A 13023-nucleotide genomic window follows, 5' to 3' on the forward strand; every position below is an offset into this window, starting at 1 on the left:
TTTAATAAATGTTTGATATGCATTACATGGGGAAGTTTCTAATTCAAATTTTACGATTTACCAGTTGGGGCTTTTTCCCATTAATTCTCGACACACAAAGTTACAATTTTCATCCGGCGTGTTTATTAAATAAATATGAAAAAGTCAGACCAAAATTACAGTCGGAAAAAGGAAAAGAGTGGAGATTAGCGCACACGAGTAAAACAAAAGTTTCAGCTACCGGTGCGTTTATAATACAAACTCCTGGCATGTGCAGCGCTGGGATCTGGCAGATGAAAGTATTTAATTCTTTGCTTTAATAGATTTTTCCGCCTTTTTGGAAATATGGAAATACCCCTGCTCCTTTTAGAGCACGCAGCCGTCTCCACACGGTGTTAGCGGAGCTCTGTGTTTGTCCTGCTCTCTGCGTTGATGAGATTTTGAGTCATCCGTAATTTCTATAGACGCCCATAATGTTTTCCAACTGGCAGATTTACAAACAGTAGCATCTGGAGACTCTACTCATGGGTGGCTTTAGCTGCCTGTTCAAAACTCTGCAGAAAATTCAAGGGATTAGCACCCGCAGGGGATTTTTTTCTATCCTTACCTTGTTCCTCTCAGAAATAACACTCTGTGTGTCACCAAGAATTTAATGTACCAGCAGCAGTTTAACCCGTTTTGTTCCCCTCAGCACCGGAGTGAACTCAAAACAGACGTTCAGCAGCTAAATTAGGATGATTGTTGAAACATGGTCAAATAAAAACCAACAAACGTACTCAAATTGATTTACTACCTTTTGAAAGCACATTTAAATCACATAGATTCAACAGTCCCTTTATGAGAAGTTACGACTATGTGACCTTTAAAATCTCACTACATGATTCAAGCTGCTTTCAGGCCGACACTAAACTCCAGATAATCTCCTGACTTGAGGTTCGACGGAGTTTCTCCTCCCGGTTCCCCTGGTAAAAAGAAATCTGGACATTTCTTTGTTTTCCATCCTTTTGTCATTTGTTTCAGTGCCGTGGTTCGCAAAATTCTAAATAAATAATTTTCATCTAGACTCAATCCAGTTGGAGGTTTGGCTAAAATAATATTCTCTGCTATTAAATTCTTCTTTTTTTTTTTTATTCCTCTATGAACTTCCGACCAAAATGCATTTAATATTTTGCACGAGTAAAAAACATGTTAAAACCGGTGTCACCTCAATTCCTCCAGCACTGACAACTTAGTATCTCAAATTTATATCCCAGATGAATTCTGTCCAAAATAAGGAATTGGTATTTTTGTGAATTTCATTCTTCATCTGTTATTTGTCCCATTTTTTCCATTTCCACGTCGATTCAACATCGTCAGACTATAGTTTTCTCTTTTACATGTTATCACGAAGCCCAGGATTTACCGTCTCTGAGCCTTTATCATGGCTGGAATAGAATGAGGAGCTCAACCTTAAGTGTTTTCCCTTAAGATAAAGATGTGTGTGTGGGGGGGGTAGATGTGATATAAGCAGCCTGTCTTTTGCAGTCTCATAAAAGCGAAGTGACATAATGTGCTTTTCTTTAACCTGGTCACACATGACTAGATAAGAACCTCGACCGTATGTAATTCCATCTGAATCTTAAGAAGTCGTGATGTTCTGTCACAATCATGGAGAGAATGTGGCTCCTGCCTTCCATCATGTCCTCGCCTATATTTCCATGACCTATGTAATTTGGCGAGTTGAGGATTTTGTGTCACTACGTTTTGCGGGAAACGACCACATCATTATAAACATGAACATTTGAATTCGTGAGCAGGTTGAATGAAAATCTACTGATAGTTGCTCAATGGCTGCTTGGCAGGGCCGGCCCTGTACATTTGGGGGCCCTGAGCAGGATAGGTTTGGGGGGCCCCTGCCTCGCAGTGGACAGACCAGCTTTTTAATACGATTATGATCCTTATTCATTTGAAGTCTATTAGTTTAAAGCACTGACTTTAATATAATTAAACCATCAATAAGGTCAGTCTTTAGCCTTGTTCTTGCACATACATGCAAAATAGATAATCTTTCACCGTATAAAGGCTCCTTATTAAAACACAAATATTCTGTCAGTGCATTTTCTTCATCTGGTAAATATATTAATTAATTTGATCATTTTCACTGTGCGAACAGCAAATTGTCTGGTATAATACTTTATGTATTTCAATTACATATTCAATTCCCATGTACCTTTATTATATAAGTTCAATGTAAAGCATCACCTTAATGAAGTGTTTTCTATCATGTTGAGTTAGTGAGAATAAATCAAATAACTTGATTCAATTCGATAACTTGTGTGTTTGATGTTTATATTTATATAAAAGTTTAACATTATTTAATCAAATCATTCGTATTAGATAATAAATGTGCTGCCCATCATAACATTTTTCTGGTAATTCCAAAACTATTCATCCCACATTCATCCTTATTTTTTGACACGTTAAGATTAAATTAAATCTCACATTTCTGATGTACTTTTCCAGCGTTAACCGACAGGATAAAGTTCAAGTGAACTGATTTCGCCGCTGAATGACTGAGTCCTCAGCCCACAGTTTGTGGCGTGGGCTACAGAATTTTAGGTTTTGTAATTTAATGCTCGTTGGCACTTGCATTTAACATCCAAAAGTTTTTTTTTTTCTAATGCACCCACTCTTGTACCTTTTGACTTTTCATCACACATGCAGCCGATAATTCATCCGAGGGAGTTTCAGGTTGATTCAAGGGATGGAAGTCGCCAAATATCGTCAATGCAGAAATACAAAAAGGCCTTTTACTTCCTAAAAAACCTTATATAACTCTGCACTTCACTGCGTTCATATACTCTGACAAGTTTTAGCAGCAAGGAGCAGGTTTCTATTTTCATTTCAGACATTTCAGCCCAGATTTATCAGTCTTTTGTCTTTTGGCACAAAGAACTATATTTAACTAGAATGTGCATACCTCAAAGATCCTGTAGTGTAAACTAGGGATGATGAAACCACATTTAAATCTGCTATATCTGGATTTGTATTTGGATCTGCACCGAATTGTACACGATATTAGCACCAAAGTTAAAGGAAGGGATTCAGAAAATTCCTGAATTGGCCCCTTTGTCCAGATCTGCGCCAAAATGTAATGTTTTGTGTCTTGTACCATCATCCCACCAAGTTTAGTGGGAATCTCGATCAGTAGTTTTTGAATAATCCTGCTGACAAACAAACCAACCAACCTATGAAACCACATTTAAATTCACTAGTTCCAGATTCTTATTTTGAATAAACATGAGTCCCGTTAACGTGACAGATTTTATCTCCCAGTGTTAAAGAAAGTGAAAAAGAATTACTGGATCCGCCCTGTTGTTCGGATCCATGCCATAATTTAATGGTTTCTTTCTTGGCTCATGTTCCACCAATTTTTGGATAAATGAGTTTTTGCATAATCCTGCAGACAAACAAACAAAGGGGTGAAAAAAACGTAACGTCCCTGACGAAGGTGTAAAGGTTATGAAAGTGAAGGTCGGGTGAACCTTGCTCTGCACTTCCTCTCCTGTGTGTGAGAAGCTGTTGTTCTGCGTGTGCTGTGGGTGAGCGACAGTTTGAAGAGTCATCAACCTTGACCAGTAACTCTTCATTTCGTGGATCTGCCCCTGATGTTCTGTACCCGCTCACACCACCAGCATTGTGCGCAGTGTGCAGCCTGTTAGTGCAACAGGTGACACACAAACCAGAGCGGCTGCAGCCGGAAAACAAGCCTGTGACTCTATAAACAACACATTCACGTCTCCTCGGCCTTTACGGGGCCGTTTCACAGATCCCAAAGAAAAATGTCATGCTCGACAGGAGAGAGTCTTTCTTTGTGAGCACGTTGTAAAAATGTGGCCTATGTTTTGAGGAAGGTGTGAACATGGATCTATGTTCTGAGGAGAGAGGAGGTTTCTGTGAAATCACTGCTTGTTTGGTTTTAACATGGCTGTACGTTCTCTGGTTGTGGATGGTTTGACACGTAGACAGCTACAGATGTTTAGTCCTGCACTTGTGCCTCCTGATCACACATTGAAACCGTAGTGCAGTTGGAAATATGGAAGTTATCAGTCAACTGGCAAAGAGAACTTTCTCTTATCCATAAATGTGGCTTTTGGAGCCAATAGCGAAAAACATGGATGGATAAAGTTGTATTTGAAAGTCAGCCATGAATTCTGAAATTAAAATAATACTAGAGTGTCCGATCTAAACCTGCCTGTTTTGAATAGGTTGTTTAATTTGGAATTAGATTAATCGAGTTTCCAAGTTGTGATTCAGCTGCAGACTAATAAACATATGGACTGAAAACTGCTTAGTCAGCACTGGTTCCCTGCTGGGTTTTGATTTCGATGCATTTTAATTTAACTGAGAAAAAAAAACGTTTTAACTATTAACGCATTAGCAACAATACGCCAATAATATAATGTATAATAATGCTGCTATTAGACCTCAGTCGCCCTTTCTCTTGCTAAAGGTCTGCTTTTATTTTGATTTCAAGAAATTCTTCTGAACATTTTGAAAGCAGGACTTTAACTTATAATAATAGAACGTGTATTGTATTTTTACTTTTACTAGTAAAGTAAAAGTATCTTACTTACTTCTTTTCAGTACAGGAGTTTTATTCGTGACACAGTGTGATGTTGCTGAATGTACTTTACCTGAGTGAAGGATCTGAACCTCCTTCCCTCCGCTGGCTGTAAATCCCCCTTAAAGGTTAAAACCAAACAGTCAAACACACACCGGAGAGAAATATATGGTTAGTATTGATGATCAATACGTGATGAAATTGTTCTGTGTGTTTGAATCTTTTGTCAGGACACGAATCTGTCGCCTCTATGCTTCACTTAACCCCAATCAGCTGCTGCCAGACTTCTATTGACCAATTTTTCTCATGTCGGCTGAATAAACAACGCACTGTCGCTGTGTGTGTGTGTGTGTGTGTGTGTGTGTGTGTGTGTGTGTGTGTGTGTGTGTCTCACTGTTGTTACCTCTTTAGGACCTTTTCCAGCTTAAACACTAACCTTGTCAGGACCATTAGACCTCATGAGCACCAAAGCCTGGTCTTAATGAGGCTAAATGTCATTTCTGAGGTCCTGGTTAAGGTTAGGGTTTCTTTAGGCTGTCCACAATGAATGGAAGTCAATGGAAGACAACGCAGTGTCTTAACAAGGATAGGTGCACAAACCTGTGTGTGTGTGTGTGTGTGTGTGATTTAGGTATTAGTCATGTTTTGGGGACTTATATCCAACAGCCACATTCTGGGGACCTGTCGTCCTTATGGGGACAACAAGCAAGGTTTAGGTTTAAGTTAAGTTTAAGGTAAGGGTTAGGCAACTAGCAACTTAGAGCCCATCAGCCATTGTCTGATGATGAATTATCCTCTGGGGGCAACAGACAGTATTTTGGGGGCTTCTTGTGATGGTGAATATTCGGGCCAAGACTTCTCCACAAACAACACAGTTATACTTTAAGTAGGTGTTTGAGGTCCAGACGACATTTTGGCGAATCTCTCTCTCTCTCTCTCTCTAATCACCTATTGATGCAGATGAATTAAAAAGTCTGTTTCCAACCGACCTGTGTCTAACCCGAGCTCTCACTGAGCGTGACTGGAGTCCTCAGCTGGGGAGGCACACGCCGCTGGAGCAGAGACGGACGCCAGGATTTAGCGAGCGGGTCACGGAAAAGTCGTCTCCTCGAGCAGTTGTCAGGCAGTGCACGTTCATGTGTTTCGGGGGGCGTGGCTTTGACGAGAGGGCCAATGGGAGGGGGGAGGGAGAAAATGGAAACTATAAGGCTGACAGCCCCAAAATCCTGTCCTTTTCCTAGAGATTCTAGTTATTTATGTGCGCACTGTGTGTGTGTGTGTGTATGTTTAACCCTCTGATGCTGAATCAATGCGACACATCAGGGATGGCACAGTGGTGTGTGTGTGTATATGTGTGTATGTGTGGGGGGGGTGGGTGTGTGTGTGTGTATAATACCCCGCTCATTAGGCGTGCGCTGGTTCCTGGTTAATTCATCCTGGACTGTCACCAGCCTGTGTACGACCCGCGGGTAAGACATAAATCACACGCAGAACCAACCGGTCGAGCGGCGCGCGCTTCATGCCCCTAACGCAGCTGATTTATCAACCAAATTACTGCGCGTGCCGCTCGGCCCCAACACTTTACCGAGGAAATCAGCGACTAACCCCTGAGCGGAGCGATTTATTGAAAAGCTGTCCCCCTCCACCGCCGTGTCCCCCTCCTCCTCCATGTCCCCGTCCGGCCCTGCTCCCTCTGTCACTCCACTCATCTCTCACCGACTTAATTAAAATCCATCCCTGTGGCCCGTTGGCATTTATTACAACCACTGGGCTGATGAAACAAAGAACACCAGCAAACCAAAGATGCTCCATGCCCATAAACGTTAAACCTTACACACACACACACACACACACACACACACACACACACACACACACACACACACACACACACACACACACACACTTATTGGCATTTAAAGGGATGGTTCACCCAAAAGTGAAAATTCACTCATCACCCATAGAGATGAAAGGTTTTTTACGACAGAGGTCACGTGACTTGTCAAGAGTTTAAAAATGATGTTTTAAAACAATTCTCATCAAGTATCAAGGTGATTGTATGAATTTGTATATGATTTTAAAAAAGAGGCCTCCTCAGGATTAAAATGAAAGCAGCTCCTCTTATTTTCATGTGTAAATCCCTGAACTCGCTGTGGCTGATTAAGTGTTTAACGCTTAGGTTTGTATAATACTTAAAATTAGCTTCACCTCTAATTAGTTTGGGCAGAATTAACCTTCTCTTAAATGTGTAAGAAGGATAATTGATTTTTTAAAAAGGCTTTAGTGAGCAGGCGCTCATTAAATATCAGGTTTATAGGCTCAAGTCATGTAAAATAAAAATGTGTGATTAAGTGAAAAGTTTTTTGGTTGAACAGTAAAAGTTTAATCTTGACTTTGTAAAATAGGTGTTTTTGTTTCTGGAGCTTTAATCAGTTGTGGTCGGGGATGAATAGTAGTAAAATGTATAATCACAGTCAAGGACCAACAGACTTATTAAACCACATTTAAATTCAATCCTCCAAACATGCTTGACTCAACAAGAAGTAAATGATTCTTTGAAAAATCTACAAAAAAGTAAAAAAAGCTCTAAATGTAAATATGTAAGAAAGTGAAAATAAAAGAATCCTGGATCCGCCCCCTGATCCAGATTCACAACAAAAAAGAATTCGGACTCGTTTTTCTACTAAATTTTGTGGAAATCCGTTCAGGGGTTGTTGCATAATCCTCCAAAATAAAAGATAGTTAGACAGCATGAAAACATACTTGTTGGAGATAATAATAATAACTTTAAGTTGATCCAAGCTTTTGAAACCAAAGTTACAAAGTGTTTTCCCAAAGTGTTCAAGATGCCTTAGGTTTGTTTTTGTTTTTATGTTATTATTTTTCGTCTCTTACTCGAACACTAACAAGAAACATGACACCTTGTTGAGAGATTTTATTCTCTCAGCTTGAACAGGGAACACTTTTCAAAATATATATCCAATGATGTGGGACTTTGCTCAAATCTACAGAGTCAACAGTAAACAAGGACTGACTTAAATGTGCACCTCACTGAATCAGGAGTGGTTCACGGGTGATGGACCTATAATCGGCCCCACTGTGCAAATTGTGGCCCCTTTACGGCCCCTGATGTAGAAAAATACCAGGTCCGCCACTGACAGGATGGAATTAAACCGCAGGTATAAACCTTTTACTAGAGACCTTCCACAAGCTGTGTCTCAACTCAGGCGCTGCATCCTTCGGAGGATGCGTTATTAGACCGCAAAGGCCGAAAACAAAATGAGACGAGTCTGGTCCACAGAGGATTTCTTTGATCGCCGTCATGCTGGACGCGTTGAGAATGTTAAAAATATTGATAACGTGTACCGTTAGCTGTTCAGTTGAGTTGAAGCGTGATACTTGACGCCACTGTGACGCAATCGGTCTTCGAATGCAGCCTCAGAAGGAAGCAGCCCCTGAATCGAGGAGCGTAAAACAGATAATAACTTTGTGTTGTGAGTATTTAAAGGAGAAAACCTCCTTAAACCACGAGGAGGAGCTTCGTGAGTCGGTGTAACGGAGGAGCCTGTTGTTGGCTGCAGGCCCATCCGGTCTCCATCAGAGACTCAAGCTAATGAGAGTCGCTGCTAATTTACTTCTATCCTGTGATGGAGAGAGAGAGAGAGAGGAGGTGTGGAGGAGGAGGAGGTGGAGGCTGCAGGAGAAGGTTTTTGAAAGTACGTGGATAATTAATTGGGCAAATTTGTTTCTATTAAATAAAAATAACACGTCTTGAAGAACTCGATTAGCGTTAATTAATCCTGCTTCTAAATTACATAAGAACAAAACGACCCTGGACTGGAGGACTCCTTCTTCTTCTTCTCTGACATTATTCCTAATTCTCTCTATCCTCAGGGCTTTTTCTTCTTCTCTCTTGGAGGTGAGGCCGCCCTCTCCTCCTCCTCTCTTCTCTTCTCCTTCTTTCTCTTTTTCCTTCACTCTTAGAGTGAGGCAGCCATCTCTCTCTTCCTCTCCTCTCCTCTCCTCTCCTCTCCTCTCCTCTCCTTTTTCCTTTACTCTTGGAGGTGAGGCAGTCATCTCTCTTCTCTTCTTCTTCCTCTCCTCGCCTCCCCTCCTCTTTTCCTTTCCCCTCCTCTTCCCTTCCTCTCCTCATCTCTCCTCCTCTCTCTCCTCCCTCTCTAATCACTCTCTTCCTCCACCTCTCTCCTCTCTCCTCCTCCTCCTCCGCTTCCCTCTCTCCCCTTCTCCTCCCTACACCCGATTCCTTCTCTTCTCTCTCTTCCTTCTCCTCTATCCCCTCTCCCTCCTCTCTCCCCTCCTCTGTTCCTCTCCCCTCCTCTTCCCTTCCTCTCTTCTCTCCTCTCCTCTCCTCCCTCTCTACCCACTCTCTTCCTCCACCTCTCCTCTCCTCCCCTTCCCCTCCTCTCCTCTCCTCTCATTTCCTCCCCTCCTCCCCTCCTCCCCTCCTCCCCTCCTCCCTCCTGGTGATGGAGGGGGAGGTTGTGGATGGAGAAAGTGGAAGGTGCTAAATTAGCTGGCTGATCCGCGCTCATTGCCGCATACACATCCTCCATTACCGCGCCCCGGCGCCGCTTAATATTCCGAGCATGGCGGGCGCGTCTCGATAGCAGATTTATCAAATGGGAAAATGAATGTATGATGATCAGTTAAATTGAAAATCAGCGCCCCGGTGACAGGCCGCACTGACACCTCGGTAATTAGAAAGAAAAATGATGGCGTCCGAATGCATAATAGAGCAAAAACAATTTGCGCTCTCCCCCTTCGCCATAATGATTCGCGTTCAAATTGAAAATTTCTCCCGGTTGAAATTGAATTCATAAAGTGTGATGCATGAGGGAGGAGGAGGGGAGGGAGGAGGCCCAGTGTCTCCACCCGCTTTGATCGATTGGTCGTTTCTGCTGGGGCCACAAAACAAACCCACCCAGCCCACAGCCCACTCCTCACCTCCACCCACCTCACTCCTCACTCCTCACCTCCATCCATCCCACTCCTCACCTCCACCCACCTCACTCCTCACCTCCATCCATCCCACTCCTCACCTCCATCCATCCCACTCCGCACCTCCACCCACCTCCCTCACTCCTCACCTCCACCCATCCCACTTCACCTCACCTCCACCCATCCCACTCCTCACCCACCATCCCACTCCTATCCATCCCACCTCACTCCTCACCTCCACCCATCCCACTCCTCACCTCCACCCACCTCACTCCTCACCTCCACCCATCATAGTCCTCACCTCCACCCACCTCACTCCTCACCTTCATCCATCCCACTCCCCTCCACCCACCTCACTCCTCACCTCCACCCATCATAGTCCTCACCTCCACCCACCTCACTCCTCACCTCCATCCATCCCACTCCTCACCTCCATCCATCCCACTCCTCCTCACCTCCACCCATCCCACTCCTCACCTCCATCCATCCCACTCCTCACTCCTCACCTCCACCCATCCCACTCCTCACCTCCACCCACCTCACTCCTCACCTCCACCCATCATAGTCCTCACCTCCACCCACCTCACTCCTCACCTTCATCCATCCCACTCCGCACCTCCACCCACCTCACTCCTCACCTCCATCCATCCCACCCTCACCTCCATCCATCCCACTCCTCACCTCCATCCACCTCACTCCTCACCTCCACCCATCACAGTCCTCACCTCCATCCATCCCACTTCACTCCTCACCTCCATCCATCCCACTCCTCACCTCCATCCATCCCACCTCACTCCTCCCATCCATCCACCTCACTCCTCACCTCCACCCATCCTACTCCTCACCTCCATCCATCCCACTCCTCACCTCCACCCATCCCCACTCCTCACCTCCACCCATCCCACTCCTCACCTCACCTCCACCCATCACAGTCCTCACCTCCATCCATCCCACTTCACTCCTCACCTCCACCCATCCCACTCCTCACCTCCATCCCACCCCACTCCTAAAATTAAAGATTTGATTATTCATTATTTATTAATTACAGCTACACACACATATTAACTCTATTTTCTTAAATCTAATAAAGACACAGGTCCAAATAAACGTAAAAGTCAGATATTGTGAAATATCTTTAAAGTAAATATAAGCGAATGAATTATACATTTAGATTTTGGTTCTTCATTCTCAACTATAAGTTAAACCACTAATAATATACGTCTATTTGATGTCTACTGTTAAACTTTGCTGTAGTTTCACAGGTAAATACCTCAAATTACACAGCAAAAAATACTATAAAACCTCTTTACAGTTAGTTACTGCAATTTGCATGGTATTGTGGGTAAAGTGCATGATGCAATACGTCATTTAGTGTATTTTTGGAAATTGTGGTAACATTGAAATTAAGACATTTGCGGCAGTGCTAGGTCAATAATACTCTACCTACGTTTTTTTTTATTTTCCTAGATTATTTGGGGAAATGTTCTTCATTTTATAACAAAGACTCTTCTGGTTCATTATGTCTCAGCGCACACACACACACACACACACGCTGTAAAGGATCAAACCTTTACTTTGTAATTAATCACACTCTTGAAACGAACTGATTATTATAACACCCTCCTCCTCCTCCTCCAAAAAAATAAGAGAATAAAAGCCGAAATTTCACAGAGCAGCTTGGAATGAACGATTTAATGTGATTGTTTCGGTCGAAGGGGACGTTTCCTGAGGCCTTATGGGGAAATAATGTCCTTATGAATTAAATAATAGGGTTATTACTTTCATTGATTTTAGCTGTCTGGGAATTTAGTGTTCAGCTCCGGTCTTAACCCATCCTCCTCCTGCTGTTTCTCACTGCGGCTCCCTTCTCGTCCTCTTGTCTAATTATTTTCCTATATAAGCCCTCAGCTTCCTACAGCGCAAATAGCAGAGTCACCCAGTGAAAATTATGTAAATATTATTAAAGGGACTCAGGCACGGAAATTCATTTTGGGGTCGGCGCAGCAAAGTAAAGCTCCGTCCCTCGGATCCCCCTCAATTTATTTGCAAATAAAGGCGAGGTGACCGGGAGGGATCAGGGATATTTAGCCGGGCTGTCAACACGGGCCTCTCCGTGCACACGCCTCGCCAGAATTAATGGTTTTAATAATTGGGATTTCAGTTTCCAGGGGAATTGGTGGCGTTTACACTTCATAAGCCAAACACGCTCTTTCTCCAAAGGGGCATGTGCACGTTTAGTGGGTGCACACCTGCACATTTAGGAGAATTTGTCTTTTCTTTATCAATTTACTTCCACAAACGCCCTTTCTCTCTGTCTGTCTGTCTGTGAAAACCTTTCATCTATTCAGCTTCACACGGATGCGTATTGTAAATTGGCCGAGAAAGTGATTTTGGTGCAATTTGGAAACGTTCTACATGAAAAATTTATAATTGACTACAAAAGGCTATAAAATCTTCATTGCAAATAAACCAGGTAGGATGAGCAGAAAGTTTTCTAACTTCACTCTTCATCATAGACTGTAAATAAAAAGTTCTGCGTACAACGTCCAGCACACTAACGACAAGAAAGTGACAGTATGTTGTAGAAATGTTTCCACAAATGTCCGTCTGTTTGTATGTGAAACGCATATCTCGCAAACCCTTCATCTAATAAGCTTAATAAATTATATATGTATGTATTCATAAATTGTCTGAGAAAGTGCAGTGCGGATTTAGGTGCCTAGAAAAGACTAGAACATCTTCAGTGCAGATAAACCAGGTGGGATGAGCACAAAGTTTTAAAACTATATAAAAAGCTCTACACACAATCTCCAGCACACTAACAATAAAATAAGTGACTGAACTGTAACAAAAGATCTTTCTGTCTATGTGTGGATCACATATCTCTTTATTAATAATATTAATAAAAAAAAGCTAATGAGACTTTTAACAATCTTCACTGCAGACGAACCAGGTAGGATGAACACAGTTTTCCAACTTCATCCTGCCCCATTGACTGTAAACAGCTGCTGGCACATCACTCCACTCCTTCACAATTTGGACACTTGATATGCTCAATATTAATAAAAAAGTATAACTATAAAACTATCAAATCTTCAGATTAACCAGGTAGGATGAGCACAAAGTTCCCCTGCACTTTCTGCACTGTAGTGTCTCAACATCTCAAATTAAATCTTCCCTTAATACTGCTTTTATTTAAACTCAACAACTGGTCAAACAAAATGAGAATGGATGAATAAGCCTGGCCCATCACTAACCTGCTCTCTCCCCCCTCGCCCTCCCCTATATCTTTATCTGTCTCCCCCCCTGAGGGACCCACGCTCCTATTAGAACAAATGACGAGGGGCCCCGGCGCTTTTGTAAAAAAAAAGAAAAGAAAAAGGCGCATGGCAGGCGGGCGCGCGCCTGTCCTATTATGTGCGACACATGATCAATAGGGCGATAACGCAGCAACATCAATATAAGCGACAGAACAATGAGGG

Source organism: Hippoglossus stenolepis, chromosome 2, assembly GCF_022539355.2.
Source record: "Hippoglossus stenolepis isolate QCI-W04-F060 chromosome 2, HSTE1.2, whole genome shotgun sequence".
Classification (NCBI taxonomy): Eukaryota; Metazoa; Chordata; class Actinopteri; order Pleuronectiformes; family Pleuronectidae; genus Hippoglossus; species Hippoglossus stenolepis.